The sequence below is a fragment of the Martes martes genome (assembly GCF_963455335.1).
Source record: "Martes martes genome assembly, chromosome: 1".
Classification (NCBI taxonomy): domain Eukaryota; kingdom Metazoa; phylum Chordata; class Mammalia; order Carnivora; family Mustelidae; genus Martes; species Martes martes.
In genome coordinates, this window is record NC_137888.1 from 37,501,837 (window position 1) to 37,521,159 (window position 19,323).

Consider the following 19,323-nt stretch of genomic DNA (forward strand, 5'->3'; position numbering starts at 1 on the left):
AGGACTCGCAGGCCCAGGTGGGGTCCACATTCAGCAAGGGTCTTCTTGTCCTTCGGTCCCTCCCCCAGCTTGTGCTCTCTCTGTCTCGCTCTCAAATAGATAAAATAAAAAATTACCTCTCAATCCTTTTAAAACTTCAATTATGTGTTTGATATGAAACATCCTTATTTTACCATCTCCCATTTTTGTGTTACCAGATGTCTGTGCTATGCTAATTATTCCGTATGCTTTGTTGGCCTGTTTTCCTTCATGGGGTTTATACATTGTTATTAATCTATGTTTAATTTATTTTTCTCACATGAGAGTTTCATTCCAAGAGGGTCATAGCACTTCCTTACAAAATATATACCTGCCAGGCCCCCAGGGAGTTCCCTAGTTCCAGATGAGGTGCTGTGTTGTTGTATTAGTTTATGTTTCTTATACCTAGCAGATGATAATGGTTCAGAAAACCACGCACATGCTTGCTGTATTTTGATTGTTACTTATCAAAAAGAATAGTTTGGTTGTTTTTTTTTTTTTTTAAACTCTCAGAAATCCAGTAAAGCAGATAAACATCTTCCTGACAGCAGTATTTTTTTAATCTTATCTTTATGGATATAGGGGTTCTCACAGGGTCCCAGATTTACTCAGAAATCTATTTCATCTACGCATTTCATCCTGACTCACAGCTCTGCCACCTACATGTGTCTTAGCATCTCTCCTCCAATGCATAGCCTGTAGCCACCATAAGTTAGTGAAATACACATCTAGACTCTTGAGGCCTTAGACTGTGCCCTAACTCTCTAGGTTTGATTTCTTGCTTTGTTTTGCCACCTGGAGATTTCTCTTATTTTCTTTTGAGATTGGCTGTATTAAGTTACTATTGTTATGCTTGCTATATTTTCTGTAGCCCTTCTATATGAGTGAAATGGAGACTGGGTTATTGCAACTCCGTTCACTGTTACATGAAGCATCCCTTCCTTCTTTATTTAAACACATAGATCTAAAACTTAACTTTTTTTGGCACATAAGTTTAAAATTAAGTGACTGAAATAACAGAGGAGGGACGCCTGGATGGCTCAGTTGGTTAAGTGTCTGACTCTTGATTTTAGCCCAGGTCATGATCTCAGGGTTATGAGGTCGAGCCCTGTGTGGGGCTCCACCCTGGGCGGGAAGCCTGCTTAAGATTCTCTTTTTTCCTCTCTCTCCCTCTCCCTCTGCCCCTCCCAACCCTCAAATAAATAAATAAATAGATAGATAACAAGTGGAATACACTTAATTATAATAAAGGCCAAGAGGCATTATAAACCATCATAATATATTACGTGAATCTATCTGACAAGAGAAGGGAAAAACAATGTTTCACAAAAGCACTCAAAATGCAGATTCTGAAGTGCTTACTAAAGCAGAGGAAATAAAACACTGACGTCTTTGTTACTGACAGTGCTCAGCCAGTCCCTCCTTTCAGCTGCATACTAAACAGAGGATTAGAATACTTCTGTAGCTAACCTGTGATTATGCTTTGCGATTTAATCACAACTCAGCATATACATATATTGCAGAAATGCATGTTTCAATGATATTTACTGTGAAGGAAATATATTTTTAAAAAATATATATTCCAAGTTGAATACAGGGAATTTAGTTGTATATTTTTCAAAGCACAGACATGAAATATTTGAAGGAAACTTTCAGATGAGGAAAACTGATGTCTGGAGAGATTAGTAAAATCGAGACAGAGACACATAAGACTTGTATTATTTTACTCTTTGTTTTGTCTGAAATTAACTTATTTAAGTTAAGTTGAAATTTTATAAAAGCTGAAATGACTTACTGTCAGCATAATCTTTTGTTATATCAATTGTTGTTTATTTCTGCTTACAGTTAGATAACAACTTGTGAGTTGGGACAACTCGTGAGTTCCCCAAGATCATGACCTGAGTGAAGACAGATGCTTGACCCACTGAGCCACCCAGGTGCCCCAAGAGATAATTTTAAAAGCCAGACTTGAAATCATATCTTCTAGATTTTAATATGTAGACATTGATGTTAAATTTTAAACTATGGATTAAACAGTAGCTTGCAGAACAAGAGTAGATAGATAAGTAAACTGAAAGATAGTAGAAATTACGAAGGTGCAACCCTGAAGAATAAAGAAGGGTAAATACAAAGACAGATGAATGATAAAATGAAGCAGTGCAAAGAGAAGAAAGACAATGAAGGAGAGAGAATATTTTCAGATAAGGGCAAATACAGTTCCAGAATTATAAAAAAGAAGATATATGAATCTTAAATTTGAAGATGCTCTTGATCCTGAACGGAATAAATAAAAACAAACCCTAAATTCATTGTAGTAAAACCCTAGCTCTATTGTAGTAAAATTGCAGGAAAAAAAAAAAAAAAAAAAAAAAAAACTAAAAGTAACCAGAGAATAAGGGTGAATTACTTAAAAAAACAAGTTAAACTAACAGTAGATTTCTTATCAGTAAAAATGAAGTTCAAAATATAGTATATCTCCAGAATCTCCTTTATATGTGACTATTTTTTAAAATTAAAATTGAACTAAAAGAACACCCTTATTTTATTTAAATTTTAAAACTGTGACTTAGAACATTTAGAAAATGCTATGAATAATGAAATGGTATTGAGTCAGACAGACCATGATTCAGGGTGCTATTTCAGCAAGGAAGGGCATCATCTGTAAGTTTTCATTAAAGTGTCCATCATTAGGTTCCCTTTCTAATAATGTGAAATAATTTAATGTTATATTTCATTCAACTAAATGAATAATATTCACTTATTAAAGTAGCAACTTCAGGGCTCTTAACTAGATTACATGGTTAAACTGTGACTTCTTTCAAATAGTGTGTTTTATGAGACAATAAAATTTAAAGGAGCAACTCAGATGTTCTTTTTCAAAATAGGTTTTAAAGTTAAAGGCAAATTAAAAAACCTTTAAAAAAAATAGGCTACAGACATGCTATGAAGACAGATGTTGTATTAGAAATCCTGATAATGGAGGAGCCTGGGTGACTCAGTCAGTTAAGCATCTGTCTTCAGCTAAGATCATGATCCGGGGGTCCTGGGATCCAAACCCGCATCAGGCTCCCTGTTCAGGGGAAGTCTGCTTCTCCCTCCCCCTCTAACTCTCCCCCCCACTCCCGTTCTCTCTCTGTGTCTCTCAAATAAATAAAATCTTTAAAACAAAATTTCTGATAATGGATCAAAAGTCGTATCTATTATAGTATATCAAATATGCTCTCATTCGGTCATTTATGCCTCTTCAGTCCCTTAAATGAGGTCTAGTAAAATCTTTTGATAGATATGAGCTAGAGGTCAAAATTCATCAATATAAAATTCTATTATATTTATATACCTAAAATAATTACTCTAGAACAGTGGTTCTTAACGGGGGCAATTTTGTCTGCAAGGGTCTAGAGACTTTTTTTTTTTTTTTCCCCCGTAACTTGGGTGCAGGAATATCTGCATCCCAGGGATGCTGCTAACCATCCTTCAATGAACAGGGAGCCTCCCCACGATAAATAATTATCTGGTCCATAATGTCAACAGCGCCATGGTCAAGAAACCCTGTTCTGGAGTGTTTGGATCACGTGCTGATGAAATTGAATAGTAAAAAATATGCTCTGTTTACTATAAAAGCAAAGCAAAAACACGAATCTCCTTTTTCTACAGTATTCTCTGTGATTTGAAACTGACTGGCATTTCATAGATACGTGGTGGTTTTCATGGAACACGAGCTACAGCAGGAAAGCTTTCTCTCTGCAGGCAGTATCCATAGCATGATTTCTGTAGCCACGAGCACTGGTACCCTGACATCAGTTTGGTGCAAGGAGACAGTCTTGACAATGGAGCAGACACACAACAGGCCCACAGACTTCCACTTTGCCCACTCTAGTTTCAGAATTCAACATGCATTATCTTGAGACAAAAGTAATAAAATATATTGACACACTTCCCTTTAAGTATTAATGCCTTATCTTTTCCAATGTCAGCAATCCCTCAGTAATGTAGCTTGCTCTAGTGCTGATAAAGCAGTTATTTTGTTTTCTGTAACTTCCTTTTGGGGTCTAGTTCATTTATTTTTAATTCATAATACTTTCCAGGATCTTATCACATCGATTACTGTATTGCAGATACCAGTTATCATGGTCTATATCTCTAAAAGGAAGTATATTGAAACTAGAAATGAAATTTCCCACAGTGGTGATTTACTCCAGTTTGATTACTTTTAAATTCTACCCACATCTGTTATAATGCCATTGCAGTTCAGAAATTTCAGAGGTACAGTTTTAGAGGATAAAACTTGCATTTTAAGTGAAATAATTTTTAATTAAATCACATACAAGAAAACTGTATTGTTTAAAATATATTTATAATTTATTTTAACTAGTACTATAGACGAGGTATCCATTAATTTAAAATATTACTTTCCTTTTAAAAGTTATATGAAATACTATGTTGTCCTCAATTTCATTTTTCATGTTTTCTCCAAGAAAATATTGAAAACAATATGATTTGACCTTATTAATTTTTCACAAATTGGGCTTATGAATCTCAAGATCTGTTTTTCTAATCTGAGCTGCACTATATCTGAGTCTTTGATCAGTCAGTACGTGAATAAGGAATGCTGTTTTCCAGAATTAAGAGGAAACGAAGCCTAAAGAGATACATCACAGAATAATAAGTACTAAATAAAATATAAAAGTCTTACATTTTGATCTCATTATATAAATACTATATATTTTTAAACCAAATAATTTGTATTTGGTCTGTTACCTTTTTCACATATAGAGCAGAGAGTAGCATTTTATATAATGCATTTATCTTAAATCCTATGTATTATTTGATAAACTAGAATAAATATGGTAAATTTTGCCCATGCATAAAAATGCTATTTACATATATGCCCAGTGAATAGAAATACCAGAATTTTTATAATACATTTATCTCCAGGGTACTAAATGAAACTTTAAATAATGCTATATGGAAGTGCCTTATTTACCTAAGGGTCAAAGTACATCTCAAAATGCCTAATACTTGCAATACAATATAAATATCTCCCTTCAAGTTTCTGTAATCTTGATAATGATACAAGAATACATTCAACATTATGTAAAAAATTATTAATCTCTAAAATGCCCCACTTTGCCTCTCCTGTTTTAGATAGTGTGTCCTGTTATTTTTTTCCTCAAGATGTCAGTTTCATTGTCATCATCTTTTAGTCATGTCTTCATCTGTCCACACAAACTGAAGGCCTGGATTTCAACCTCTGCACTTGAACACATGTCTCGTGCAGAGGAATGTTATCTGATTCACGGGCTGTAATGCTCTTCACAAGGAGTCTACACCTTTGGTGAAAAGTGTTTCATTTTTACCTGTTGGCAGCCTGATGACACAAAGTATTTGCTCATAATGCTGCAATCCTTTCATGAATTGTCACCAGGCTCAGGAAATTGTTAGTAGAAATGTCCATTCTGAAAGTGTAAATAGATAAGTATGCAAAACTAATGAAGAAAGTAGTATATTGATTTCTGTTCTGTGTATGCATATATACAGAACAGAAATCAATATATATATATATACACACAGAACAGAAATCAATATATATATATATATTTATACACACACACACACACACACACACATACATCTGACATCCTCGGATTTAAAAAAAATATATTTTCTGTATTTCTTTCCATTATAAAGAAATCTGTCTTCAGACTGAGCACTTGAAAAGGGCCTTCAAGACTAATCACCAAGACTCATTTTGATGATATGAATATCCAGAAGGAGCCCAGATCCAGGACAGAGATTATGGCCTTCCCAGGATATAGAGACAAGAAGCTCTAGGATGGGATGAGAATTTCATGTTTACTCAATTAAGAATAATCCTGAAAAAAAGACATGAATTGACCTGCATATGCAGACACTCTTGGAAGCCCAACAAGTCAAAACTGACTCCAAAGATAACTATTGTCATTATTCTCTCATTGTGATATTTTACCTCTGCATGAGCTTCTCCAAGTCCATGGGTTGGTCCTGCCCACTCTACACTTCAGACAATTTGGAAAAAACAATGCTCCCTTTTCCTTTCAGTCCTCTTAGACTTTCTAATCCTGATTCCCCATAGCACCCAAAATTTTGAAAAGTTTATAGTTGTCTTCAATTCCTCACTTGCAACTCACTCTGAAATGTGATTCCATTTCTACCTCTGATAGAAAAAGAAATATAAATGTAGTCTTCATCCCCATTTCTGGCACAAAGCTTCCAAAACACTTGGAATTTCCTGAATGGGGTTGGGATAGGGGCAAAAGGAACATCTTTTGTTATTGATAATTAGCCCCTTTCAAACATACCTGAGTTTATGAAATGAGCTTTAGAGGATGGGAATTGGTTGCCAGAAGAATCAATCATGTATTTAGAAGGTTGGAGCTTTAAGCCTCACATCTGACCTGTTGGGAGGGGAGCCAAACTGAGCATTGTGTTAATCATCAATGGCTAATGACTTAAGCAATCATAGCCTCCATAATGGAACCTCCATTAAAACAAAACAAAACAAAACATAAAAACCTTAACGAAGAGGTCTGGAGACCTTCCAGTTTGCTGAACACATTAAGATGCTGAAAAGGTGGTACCACTGGAGAGGTCATGGAAGCTCCACACTCTTACCAACATACTTACCAATATCCATTTTTTGCTGTTAATGAGTTGTATCCTTTATAGTAAATTGCTAATAGTAAATAAAGCACATATGTGAGTTCTGTGAGCCCTTCTATCAAATTATCCAACACTGAGGGGCGCCTGGGTGGCTTAGTTGGTTGAGCGACTGCCTTTGGCTCAGGTCATGATCCTGGACTTCCAGGATCGAGTCCCGCATCAGGCTCCCAGCTCCTTGGGGAGTCCGCTTCTCCCTCTGACCTTCTCCTCTCTCATGCTCTCTCTCACTCATTCTCTCTCAAATAAATAAATAAAATCTTTAAAAAAAAATTATCCAACACTGAGGATGGGACCACAGTGAACTCCAGTTTACAGCTGGTCAGTAAGAAGTACAGGAGGCTCAGATCTGTGATTGACATCTGAAATGGGGGACAGTTTTGTGGGACTGGGCCCTTAAGCGGTAGAATCTGTGCTAACTCTGGGTAGATAGTTTCAGAATGGAGTTGTAGGCACCCAGTTGTCCAACTCTGAAGAGTTGGAGAGTTGGTTGGTGTGGGGAAAAAAATACACACATTTGATATAAAAAATGTGAGTAGGGAGTAGAGAAAAATAGTTTTCCTTTTAGTGGATATTTCTCTTTACTACCTCCAAACCCATTCCTCTGAAAGTATCTCATGAAGATTATCAACAACTTCTTTTTGACTAAATTCAAAGAGATTTCTAAGACTTTACTTAACAAGACTTATTTGATAGCATTTAATTCTAATTATATATACATATGAATTATATATATATTATAGTTTTAATATATTTATGACTATTATATATATTGGTAGCTCTAGAAAAGTCACTAAGGGCTTCCTGAAGTCCTTACTTAATCCTTGCTTCAATCCTTCCCATAACAGCTTGTATATGACAATATAAGGGTATGATAGTTGAGAGAATAAGGTTGTTCAGAGCATGACAGAAATTAATGTAGCTGAAATCTCTAACACAGTACCCAGCATGCAGAACATGGTCAGTAATACTGGCTGTGTTGCTGCTAATAAAGACATTAACTCTGTATTTCTATCTCCCATTAGCTGCCAGTTCTGGGAGGGCAGGGACTTTAGGTTATTGTCCACCTGCTGTGCCTGTCACAGAAATTGCACAAAAATTAATACTCAAGAAGTATTTGCTCAATAAATAGATAACAAAAACAATAGAAACTTGTATAAGACCTTACTCTTCGAAGCATTTTAATGTTATTTCTCTATTTATGAGAAATATATACTCATTAGTGTTCCTAATGGTTTACGAGCCTGAGACTAAAATATTAAAGTCTCTTAGGCAAAGTCACAGAGCCCTTGAGTAACAGAACTAAATGTCAAAAATAGGACTTTTGGACTCTCAGCTCAAAGGTCTTATACTGCTTCCACATTTCCTAATGGTTGTATCAATTCAGTTAAATACAGTCATATTGAATTTTAACCAGGAGTCTGTGTACAGTTTGAGGGAAGTACCCAAAATAAATCATAGCTTTTTGATCCATACTTTTTCAGACATGTTAGTGAATTAAACATGAGTAAAACTTCACTTCCTCAGTACTCTATATATACTATAAATATTCTATAAATATATTCTATAAATATGACAAGTTGTTGTTTACATAATTTTTCCTTAGATTATTTTCACTATAATCCCCAAAATATATCTCCTGGACATCATATCTTAAATGGGCACGATTGTATTGTGGAAAGAGAATTCTATTGTGTTCTCTTAACAAATGATTTTATATTCCTCTTGGCTTTACTCCAATTTACACTTGCAGATCTCTGTAGTTAAAAACGCTCTGTGAACATTTTTTCCCTAGTTCCACCGTCCCAGCTTCCACAGAAATTGGACATCAAGTCTAGCCTTTGAAGTCAGCAACAGTGTCCTAGTCTTATTTCCCATTAATTAACTGTGCGCTCAGTTTATCTCAACGTGCTCTCTCCTGCGAGCTCCGCAAGACCTTGCCCTCTGCCACTGGTTTTGCACAGAGCCAGAGTTTACATAAAATTAAAAATCAGAGCCAGCAGGTTTTAACTTCGCATGGTTTTTCTTACCTGGAAAAGAGCCTAGCAACACGGAAGATAGAATGGTGGCCGTAGTGCCGGCTGTTCTGCATCACGGTCAGTCACGAGCTCCCATGAGGGGGATGGGAAGTCTTGTGACCTTTTAGATCTTCAGGATCTTCTTCTATAAAAAGGAATAATACCCCTTCCATAGAATCGTCTCCAGTTTTCAGAATTAAATGAGTTGATAAGCTTGAGAATGTTAAACACAGCTCTGACCAAATGGTTCATATCCAATAGTATGTATCATATTATAGAAAGTTGTTCCTTCTCTCTCCCTCCCTCCCTTCCTTCTTTCCCACATTCCTTCCTTCCTTCTTCCTTTTCTTCTCTTCTTTCTGTCCTCCTTTCCTTCCTTCCCTCCCCCCTTTCCTCTCCTTTTCCCCTGGGACCTCTTGAGTAAAATTTTATCTTCTTTCTACTCTCTCCTTTGTGGTTTTTGCAAAGCAATTAATTATTTTTCCAGACTATGGAGAAGTTAATAGTGAATGTCTACCTTGAGTAGGTTATCTCTTAATTTTCTATTAGATGCCTGACTTTAAAAATCAATTTCTGCCATTCCTTTCAAATTCCTCCATTTAACAAATATTTATTGAGTATAACTGTGTCCCAGTGATGGTGCCGGCATCGAGATTCAGAGAAGAGACACAGGGCTTACATCTTGCTTCCAGAAGCAAATAACAGAATTAGAATTTGAGTCTAAACGTAAACATGTGAGAAAGTGATTTATGAAAACACAGACTTCATGTTGAAACATAATAAATATTTATTACTGCGTTAACTAAAGTTTAAGTAGGAATAATACAATATATCCTCTCTTAAATTTCTCTGACTCCCTCCAATCCCTCCTCCTTTTCAAACAAACTGGGTTTCAAGTCTGAAAGAACATGACAAATATTTCCCAGAGATTGAGACAGTTTTAATATCTGAGTAAGCAATCTTAATCTCAAGTGTTTTGTGTTTATTTAAGTGATTCTAAAGCTTCCATTATTTATCTAGTGAAGTGTAATTATCTGAGAAATTGAAAAGAAATTTAAAGACAAGAAAATGGAAATTCTATTTCTGTTTTTACTTAAGAATGGTTATATTGGTCAGAACATGGCAGGTATCCAAGGAAATGCTGACTGGCCAACTTGAACAGTCTTTCATAGAAAATGTGCCGTTAGTATACTTCTTTTAGGAACAGTACATAATATTTTGTTAAATATCCTGAGTTAATTATGATTAAGCAAATGAGAAATTAAACCTATTTTGAAAGTCAAGTCAGTAAATGTGAATATGTTTTCAATATTTGCAAATTCTATAATATCAATGATCAAAAAGAAAATAATTAAAATCAATTTTTGATTCTGGACAATGAATTTAAGTTTGGCTAATTTGACAAAGATACCAAATATTAGTTTCTTTCAGTTGTAAAGCTTAATGAAATGGTTAGTAACCACCACCACCTTGTTCACCACCAACCCAAAAAAGAGGCCTATGGTTAACCTATGTCTGTCTATAGGCTCATGTTCCTAGGAGATCTGAACATTGAAAGTGTTGTGATTTTACCATTGTTTAAATACAAGTATCTAGTGGGATTGTCCTAGTGGTAATTAAAGTTATTTGACAGCTTTTAGTAGTATTAATACAATTACCACAGAAAGTGAGGAGAAATAAGGAATAATGGATAATTAAAAAGTTCCAGCAAAATATTAGATTGATTTATGTCTGGAACAGGGTATTAGGATTGACATCTAAATGTCTGTTATTTTATACTTTTGTTCATAATTTCAGGGCACAGAAATCTAATGTTTCCTTTTGTCTTTTCACCTAAAGTTAAACAAGTTGCTATGGGCGAGAAGAATTGCTTTTTCATGGCTTAGAATTCTACACTTAAAACAATTCTAAAATCTCATGCTTTTAAAATGTGACTTAAATAAAGAAGGAATCATCTCTGTGTATGTGTGTGTACGTGTGTTTGTGTGTGTGTGTCTCTCTATATATACATATATATAGTATATATGCGCGTGTGTGTGTGTATGTGTGTATATATACAAACATATATAAATGTCATCCTATGGTCTTAATTTAAAACCAATGAAAATAGGTGTTTTTCCTAATTTTCTATTGATGGTATATCACAAACCCTAATTTTATTTATGGATTTTACTCAGTTTCTTCTGTAATTCCTATGTCATCTTATAATTATAATTAAAATTGTATTCTAAAGTTGGTAAAAAAAAAAAAACCATTTGAAAGTGACCTCTTGGCTAATTTAACAATTCTCACAGACCCTCCTGCCTCCTCATACCCTCAATTTACTTTAACAGCTAAACCTTAGACATCATATTAAGTTACATAGAAATTTTTTTTAGCTTGCTTGATGAATCTCTGATTATTGTTTTTTTAGTCAGACTTCTTTCAACATCCTTGAAGAATAAAATTTGCTTTCTAGTTGTCATTTTAGTCAATTATTGCAAATGAGTTAGTGCCGTTCTGTGGTTACCTGGTAACAGGTAACTGGCCCCTTAGAACCTGTTATGTCTCTGAAATCTTAGCAGTTTGTGTGAATACAAATCTAAAAGGCTCTGTATGCCTAACAGGTTAAAACTGTAAACAAACAGAATAAAGCAAACTAACCGCTTAAAAACCCTAAGGACTTTTAAACAATAAAACTGCCTTTGTGGGCACCTATGTGGCTCAGTTGGTTAAACATCTGCCTTCAGCTCAGGGCATAATCCCGGGGTCCTGGGATCCAGCCCATTGTCAGGCTCCCTGCTCAGTGGAGAGTCTACTTTTCTCTCTTTCCTTCGGTCTCTCCACCCAGGCTATGCTCTCTCTCGTCTCTCTCTTACTCTCTATCTCAAATAAATAAATAATAAAAATACTTTACAAAAGAAAGACCTTTGTGATCTATATGTGTATATGTATTATATATACAGATATATATCATATATACACCATATATTATTATATCTCATATATACTATTATATACATATACATTTAGAGGAAATGGATTAGGAAGAAAAGGTCGGTATCATTTTAATGTAAATAAGTACATCTTTGCTTGTATAAGGTGAAATTAAAATTAAAACTTGAACATGATCTATCAAACTGCCACACCATTGCTGGGTTTTTCTGATACTAATTGAGAAGACCTGAAGTCCACAGAATAGCCAATGACAACTTTTGGATTATTTCCACATTTCCAGTTTTCACTGGATAGCGCAGGATGACCAAATTATGATAGACTTTTCTCCTCCAAATCAATCAATTTTAACGCAGAGATTTCCTCAAGTGTTACAAATTCTGAAATGAAAGGATTAAATTTTGGATATTGCAAGCTCAAATCAGCAAATGGAATTTGATCCTTGAACATCTGAATCGAATGATTAAAATGTTTAGTACATAGAATGACTTGAAAATATTAGGTTTACACAGAGCCTCTTTAGGAGGTTTGTATAGATAAATATAAACTGATTTGCCATTATTTCTGTAGTGGTACAAAAATGTTCATGTTATATTACACTATAACCTTATAGAACCATAATCTGATTTATGGGTTGAATTATATCCTCTCCCCCCAACAAAAAAAAGATACGTTGTAGTCCTAAACGCCATTATCTCCAACTGTGACCATATTTGAGATAGAGCCTTTACAGACATAATTAAAATGCAGTCAGCAGGGCACCTGGGTGGCTCAGTCTGTTAAGCATCTGCCTTCAGCTAAGGTCATGATCCTAGGGTCCTGGGATCAAATGCCACATCAGGCTCCTTGCTCAGTGGAGAAACTCTTTCTCCCTCTCCTTCTCTCTGCTGTTTCCTCTGTTTGTACTTTCTCTCTCTCTCTCTCTCTCTGTCAAATAAATAAAATCTTTAAAAAAATAAAATGCAATCAACAGGCTGGGCTCTAATCTAATATGACTTGTGATATTTTAGAAAGGAAAATGTGGACACAGACAGATACAGGCACAGAAGGAAGACTTCATGTGAAGAGACACAGGGAGAAAGTAGTCATCTACAAACTAAAGGGAGAGATACCATCCTTAGATGGAACCAACCCTGTGGGCACTTTGATTGCAGATTTCTAACCTCCAGAACTGTGTGACAACAAACGTCTATTATTTAAACCACCCATTTTGTGGTATTTTGTTGAGGTAGCTGTAAAAATGAATTTACATGTTTATTTTTCTAAAATTTTCAAATTGTGTGTGTATATATATTTTTACATATATTATATAACTAATATAAAATATATTTTAATGCAAATATATTATTTTTATATATTTGCATATGTTACAAGTAATCATCCTTAAACCATTTAGAATTTCATATTTTCCTTAAAATACATTTTGTGACAACAAATGACAACATTCATTCTCAGATTGGTCTTTTAGAACAAAATATGATAAGACATATTTAAGAATTAGAGGTTTAGTTTTTCTGCTCAGTAATATTTACCAGCTCTTCTTAATCTTGAAAAATACAAAAATCAATTTCCTTGGCTGCTGTTTAGGAGATAACACAATTCTCACAGTTCTGATTAAATTCATCTTAAGGATAATATAGTTATTTTAACATATGGTAGAAATAAAGTCACTCCTAGTGCAGTTCTATTTCAGGTTCACATAAAAGAAACCCTACATTTTCAAAGAATTACTGGAATTTTTTATGATGCCTGGAATCACAAGGATCTCCTTATCACCTAGAAATATTTGGGCCATTAACCACCAGTGTGAACTTGGCTGCTTCACCTAACCTCTCAGTCTATTTTTTTCTGTTATACAATAGAAGTGTTAAACTGGATGAATGGCTCCTTCTCTTCTGAACTCTCATAGCACTTATCATCTCTTCCAATAACATCACATATTTCCTTATATTATTCTGGTTTTTTTTTTTAACCTGTTTAAACTTTTGTATGTTTTTACTTTTATGAAGTTTTAGAAGTACTTGAAGGGCAAATGCATATTAAATTTTTGTTGTACTATTTTAGCCACACTGGTACCACTGGTGTGTACCTATTTTATTTTTCTGTTTATTCACTTCTACATTGCTCAATGCATTTTTCTTATATAAATACATGACTTAATTGAAGTAGAAAATATAAAATATACCTGGATTTGTCCCCAAGAGATTATATCTTTATAAATACATCCCAATTTATTACCCATTAAAAATTTTTTAAAAAACTCTTGAAATTTTATAACAATAAAGTTACATAAAATTATAATGCTATATGGTAAGAAATATTTTTGTTTCCTACCGCAAGTAATATCAAATTAATTTCACATTTTTTTCATGAGCAAAGGTCAATTTATATTAGACAGTATGATTGTATAAAATGATGAGAATGGCTATGTTGAAATTTTTAAAAAGACAAAAATTGAATGCATAGAAATCATTTATTTTTAGGATGCTAAGGCAGTTCTAATAGGTTGCAGGAAAAGAGTTCAAAGGTGAGTAAGGAAATCTTTTCAGTTTGACCCAAAATGTGGGTATATTTAATATGATTTCAAAATTCTTTTTTTTATCTAATAATATTTGACCCAGGACTATTTAAAGGAGTTAAAAAAATATATATCTCCCAGTATGTTTTTCTTTTTAAGAAAAGTTGAAACCTTAGGATTTAAAATAAAAGTGCTTATGACAAATTTAAGACTTTAAAAAACATATATATATCTATATATATGTTACTATCTGGCCTAAACAGTACAAAAATTATATTTTATTATTAACCAAGGCTGTTTTAAAATGATATAAATTGTTTGAGTCACATTTAGTATTTCAATGAATTTCTGATGCAGTAGTCAATAAATATATTAGCAGGAGATAGGATCTATTTTTAAATTACCAACCTACTAGTTGTAGCACTTATTTAATATCAAAAAATCTTATATCCATCCCTGCTCTCTTAATTTAATATTGCATAATTCATATATTTTTTTAAAGATTTTATCTAGGGATGCCTAGGTGGCTCAGTTCGTTAAGTGGTTGCCTTCTCCTAGGGCCCTGCAACCGAGTCCCACATTGGGCTGCCTGCTCAGCAGGGAGACTGCTTCTCCTTCTCACGTTGCCTGCTGCTCCCCCTGCTTGTACTCACTCTTTCTCTGTCTGGCAAATGAATAAATAATATGTTTAAAAAAATAAATATTTTATCTATTTATTTGTCAGAGAGAGAGAGCCCAAGCAGGGGGAGCAGGAGCAGCAGGCAGAGGGAGAAGCAGGCTTCCTGCTGTGAAGCAAAGTACTATTCTATAAAGAACAATCTCAGTAATTTTAGTTTAGAAAATATAGGAAATATATAAAGGAATTATAAGGAATACAAGGATATGAATATCCTTATCCTTTATATATCCTAAGGAATGTAAGAAATATATGAAGGAATTATAACCTAAAACTCCACTTAGTTTAAACATAATCTTTTCAAGGCAACTTTAGAGTATTTAATCTGGCATAGTGTGCCTACCTGTTTTATCCTCCAAGAAGAAATTGATAGTAAAATGATTACCTTTGAAACTAAATCAGATAATCTGCCAAGTTTATTTGAAATATTTCCAACCGCATCTACTAAAAATACTAGCGCATATAAAAAATCACTGATTCTGGGAATACTGTTATTTAAAAGCTGTCTTGTGATCCCAGCCATTATTATTATCATCATCATTATTATTATTTTGATAGTACTACAGTATTATTTACACGTAAATAAGTTCTTTGGCAGTAGAGGAGAACAGTAGGAAAGATCAACATCTTTGACAGTTTCTTAAAAAGTTAAACATACACATACTATATGACCCAGACATAATAAACAATTATTTAAGATATAAATTGAAAATTTCAATGGCCAGAATTCTATATGAAGCTCTTACTACTAATCCTATAGTTGGTTCCTGTCTGTTGAGACAAAGCCTGAGAAAGGGTCAATAAAAGTCCCAAACAATCCTGGCTTTCTCAAAAAGTAATCGCAGATATAAAATGGGTCAATAGTGGGATAGTGAATGCAAGCTTATTTTATAGTGTTGGATTTTGAGAAATGCAGACTCCCAAATTTCCAGATAAGAACGTAACAAGTATTTTGCGTTGTCTAATAAGTTTAGGTCTGTAATATAGGGAACATTTAATATCTCACCTTACACTGCGATACACTAGAGGGATATATTAAAGAGAACCAGGGCCAGTGAAATGAAAACCTACAGAAAGACCTGGTACAGTGGAATTCTTGAAAAATTGTGATGGCAGGGATTCTTGCCTGAGTTTGCAGCCTTGACCTTTGAAATAATGGGATATAATGGGAAATAATGAATGTAAGTTCATGTGGGATGCAACCAGTATCTATAAATTTGGGGAAATTGGGCTTAGTTATATTCTTTTCAGTTATCACTATATAAAAACTGTGAAATATATATTTCTCTAACATGAAAACTCTACTTCCTACATAACTAAAATTGTATGTGAGACACATACCCTGGTGTCCTAAACTGTTATATGTTTTGAGTTTTCTGTGATATAAAACAATAGTGGAAATTCAAACTTCTTAGAGAAATAGTTAAAATAGATTGAAGACCCATTGCTAATTTGCAATAAGAATTAAGGGTTTATGGGGCGCCTGGGTGGCTCAGTGGGTTAAAGCCTCTGCCTTCTGCTCAGGTCATGATCTCAGCATCCTGGGATCGAGCCCCGCATTGGGCTCTCTGCTTAGCAAGGAGCCTGCTTCCCCCCCTCTCTCTGTTTACTTGTGATCTCTGCCTGTCAAATAAATAAATAAAATCTTAAAAAAAAAAAAAAGAATTAAGGGTTTGGCTAAAAAAAAAAATCAATCTTTTTTTTGATTCCTATTAGTTAACACAATGCTCACTACACAGGAAGAGGTAGATACTTATGAATCATTGGATGAGTTAATAGATTATACTCATTGTCTCACCAAAGACGAAAGTTTTCAATACTTTCTAAAGTTAACTTCGTTTTATATGTAAGAAGTTTACATACTGTATTTTTGCTGATATTTTATTTTTTAATTTTTAGCTTTCTATCTTCTCATTAGACACATATGTACATTATATTACCCCCTTAGTTTTTTTTTGTTTTTTCTTTAAATTATGTTATGTTAGTGACAATACAGTGCATCATTAGTTTTTGATGTAGTGTTCCATGATTCATTGTTTGCATATAACACGCAGTGCTCCATGCAATCTGTGCCCCCCTTAATACCCTTCACCAGGCTCACCTGTTCCCCCCGCAAAACCCTTAGTTTGTTTCCCAGAGTCCATAGTCTTTCATGGTTCCTCTCCCATTCTGATTCCCTCCCCCCTTCATTTTTCCCTTCCTTCTCCTAATGTCCTCCATGCTATTCCTTATGTTCCACAAATAAGTGAAACCATATGATAATTGACTTTCTCTGCTTGATTTATTTCACTTAGCATAATCTCCTTCAATCACATCTATGTTGATGCAAAATTTGGGTATTCATCCTTTCTGATGATGGCAGAGTAATATTCCATTGTGTATATGGACCACATCCTCATCCATTCCTCTGTTGAAGGGCATCTCCACTCTTTCCACAGCTTGGCTATTGTGGACATTGACGCTGTGAACATTGGAGTGGATATGGTCTTTCTTTTTAGTACATCTGTATCTTTGGGGTAAATACCCAGTAGTGCAATTGCTGAGTCATAGGATAGCTCAATCTTTTTTTTTTTTTTAATTTTTTGAGGAACCTCCACACTGTTTTCCAAAGTGGCTACACCAACTTGCATTCCCACCAATAGAAGGTTCCCCTTTCTCCACAACTTTTCCAACATTTGTTGTTTCTTGCCTTGTCAGTTTTGTCATTCTAACTGATGTAAGGTGGTATCTCAATGTGATTTTTGATTTGAATTTCCCTGATGGCTAATGATAATGAACATTTTTTCATGTGTTGTTAGTCATTTGTATGTCTTCTTTGGAGAAGTGTCTGTTACCCTCTTGGTTCTTAATGTAATGCCCCTGTGAGACAATCTTTTCATTACATACTGAACTGAATCCTGCAGTAGAAGACTCAGTCTGCATTTAATGTATTAATTATAAAAGAATGAGTGGATGATTGTATGAATGAATTTGATTGAATGGAATGATTGTCATCTACCATAATGGTGAATACATAAAATGATAATCTTAATTTTTCAAAATACCTACATCATTCCTCCACTATTTGTAATATGAGTCACTTTAATAGTAAGAGAGAATGTTTCTAGGTATGCATTTGAAAAAAGGTAGGTAAAGGGTACAGTTTGATTACAGACTAAATTTTACATCTGTGTTATATATATAATGCTTAGGAATAACTTTTTAGTGTTAAAATTCACTTCTGTGCATGCAAATTGGGTAATTGTGTATCTAATTGACTACTTAGTTTGTAGTTGAGTAATTATTGTTGTCAACCGCCTGTTTGCACATTAGACGAAGACCAGGTGAAAATGTTAATTAGGTTAATGATTTTAAATAATTTTTGTTATTGAAGAAACATGTTTTTCTGCTCCTGCTGCAGTTTTGAAATTGCTACTGAAAATGTTTTCACCTGCCCTTCCAACATTGAAGACCCAGATTACAAGCTAAAATTCAAGGAGTTGATTGGGTCAGTACATCTCATTAAGGGAATCACTTTGTAAAGGTTCATCATTAATACACTAAAGAAAATAATGTCTTAAGGTAAATTGAGAAGAGCTAGTAATATGAGACAACTGCTAGTTGTCTCTGTGGTATATTAGGGACTTCATATACTTAAGGCCACATTTTATTTGCTTTCCTGTCCAGAAAATCTTAACATGTAAGATTCATTTCCTTTTAAATGTGTGCATCAGTGAATGGGTACATGTTTTTAAAAACTCTTGGTAATTTTGTATTAACTATAATTGAAATAATATAAAATACTTTCATTTGAAACAAACAAAAATAATTTGATGGCCTAGGTGTTTTTTTTTTTCTTATCATTTCTCCTAGGATAGCAGAAAACCTTTTATGTAGGCTTGCTTAGTCAATATCTTGTAATCAAATCTCTCCTGGAGCAAATTGTGGATGATTTTCTATCATTTTTTTTCAAGTTACCAAAAGTGCCTCAGGTAGTTGGGTCATTAAATAGCAATAGGTATCAACAAAAAGCAGCCTCACATCATTAGTGTTAATGGTGTCTCAGGCTTGAATCTAAAAAATGACATATGGACATCAGAATAATTTAGGTTGATTTCAGTGGGAGATATTTACTGCGGGATAGTTTGAAACATAACACTTGCCAGCTCATGGGAATGACACAATAGGAAAGATTTTGACAAAAATGTTTGTATTATAGAGTGATAGTGCATTTTTACTGGTCAACTTAATTTTATAATGATAATTCAAAGTTTACTTGTAACAAGTAACATGCACATGTTTTAATGCATCAACTACTTGACCTTAATCACTTATTTAACTCAGACTCCTTAGCAAAATGATTCTAAAATTTAGCTAAGTTTCATATATTTTAAAAAAGGAACACATTTTCCCCTTCTGTTTTCAAACTTTAATGTATATTATTGTCTTAAAAAGGGTCTTAGTATTAGATTATCTTCCTAAAT

General features: G+C 34.0%; 1 protein-coding gene and 1 pseudogene across 8 annotated transcripts in view; one reads left to right on the forward strand and one right to left on the reverse strand.

Annotated features, from left to right (window-relative positions):
• LOC308349504 (large ribosomal subunit protein eL8-like) overlaps positions 1–8,806 on the reverse strand; it is a 121,614-nt pseudogene extending 112,808 nt beyond the window's left edge. Inside the window, exon 1 of the transcript in view lies at positions 8,745–8,806. The product of the transcript in view is annotated as a large ribosomal subunit protein eL8-like (transcript). The remainder of the gene's footprint in view (positions 1–8,744) is intronic.
• The window catches only part of CADM2 (cell adhesion molecule 2), a gene marked incomplete at both ends in the record, with an annotated part of 1,059,071 nt that overhangs the window by 335,546 nt on the left and 704,202 nt on the right, over positions 1–19,323 (forward strand). The window lies entirely within an intron of this gene.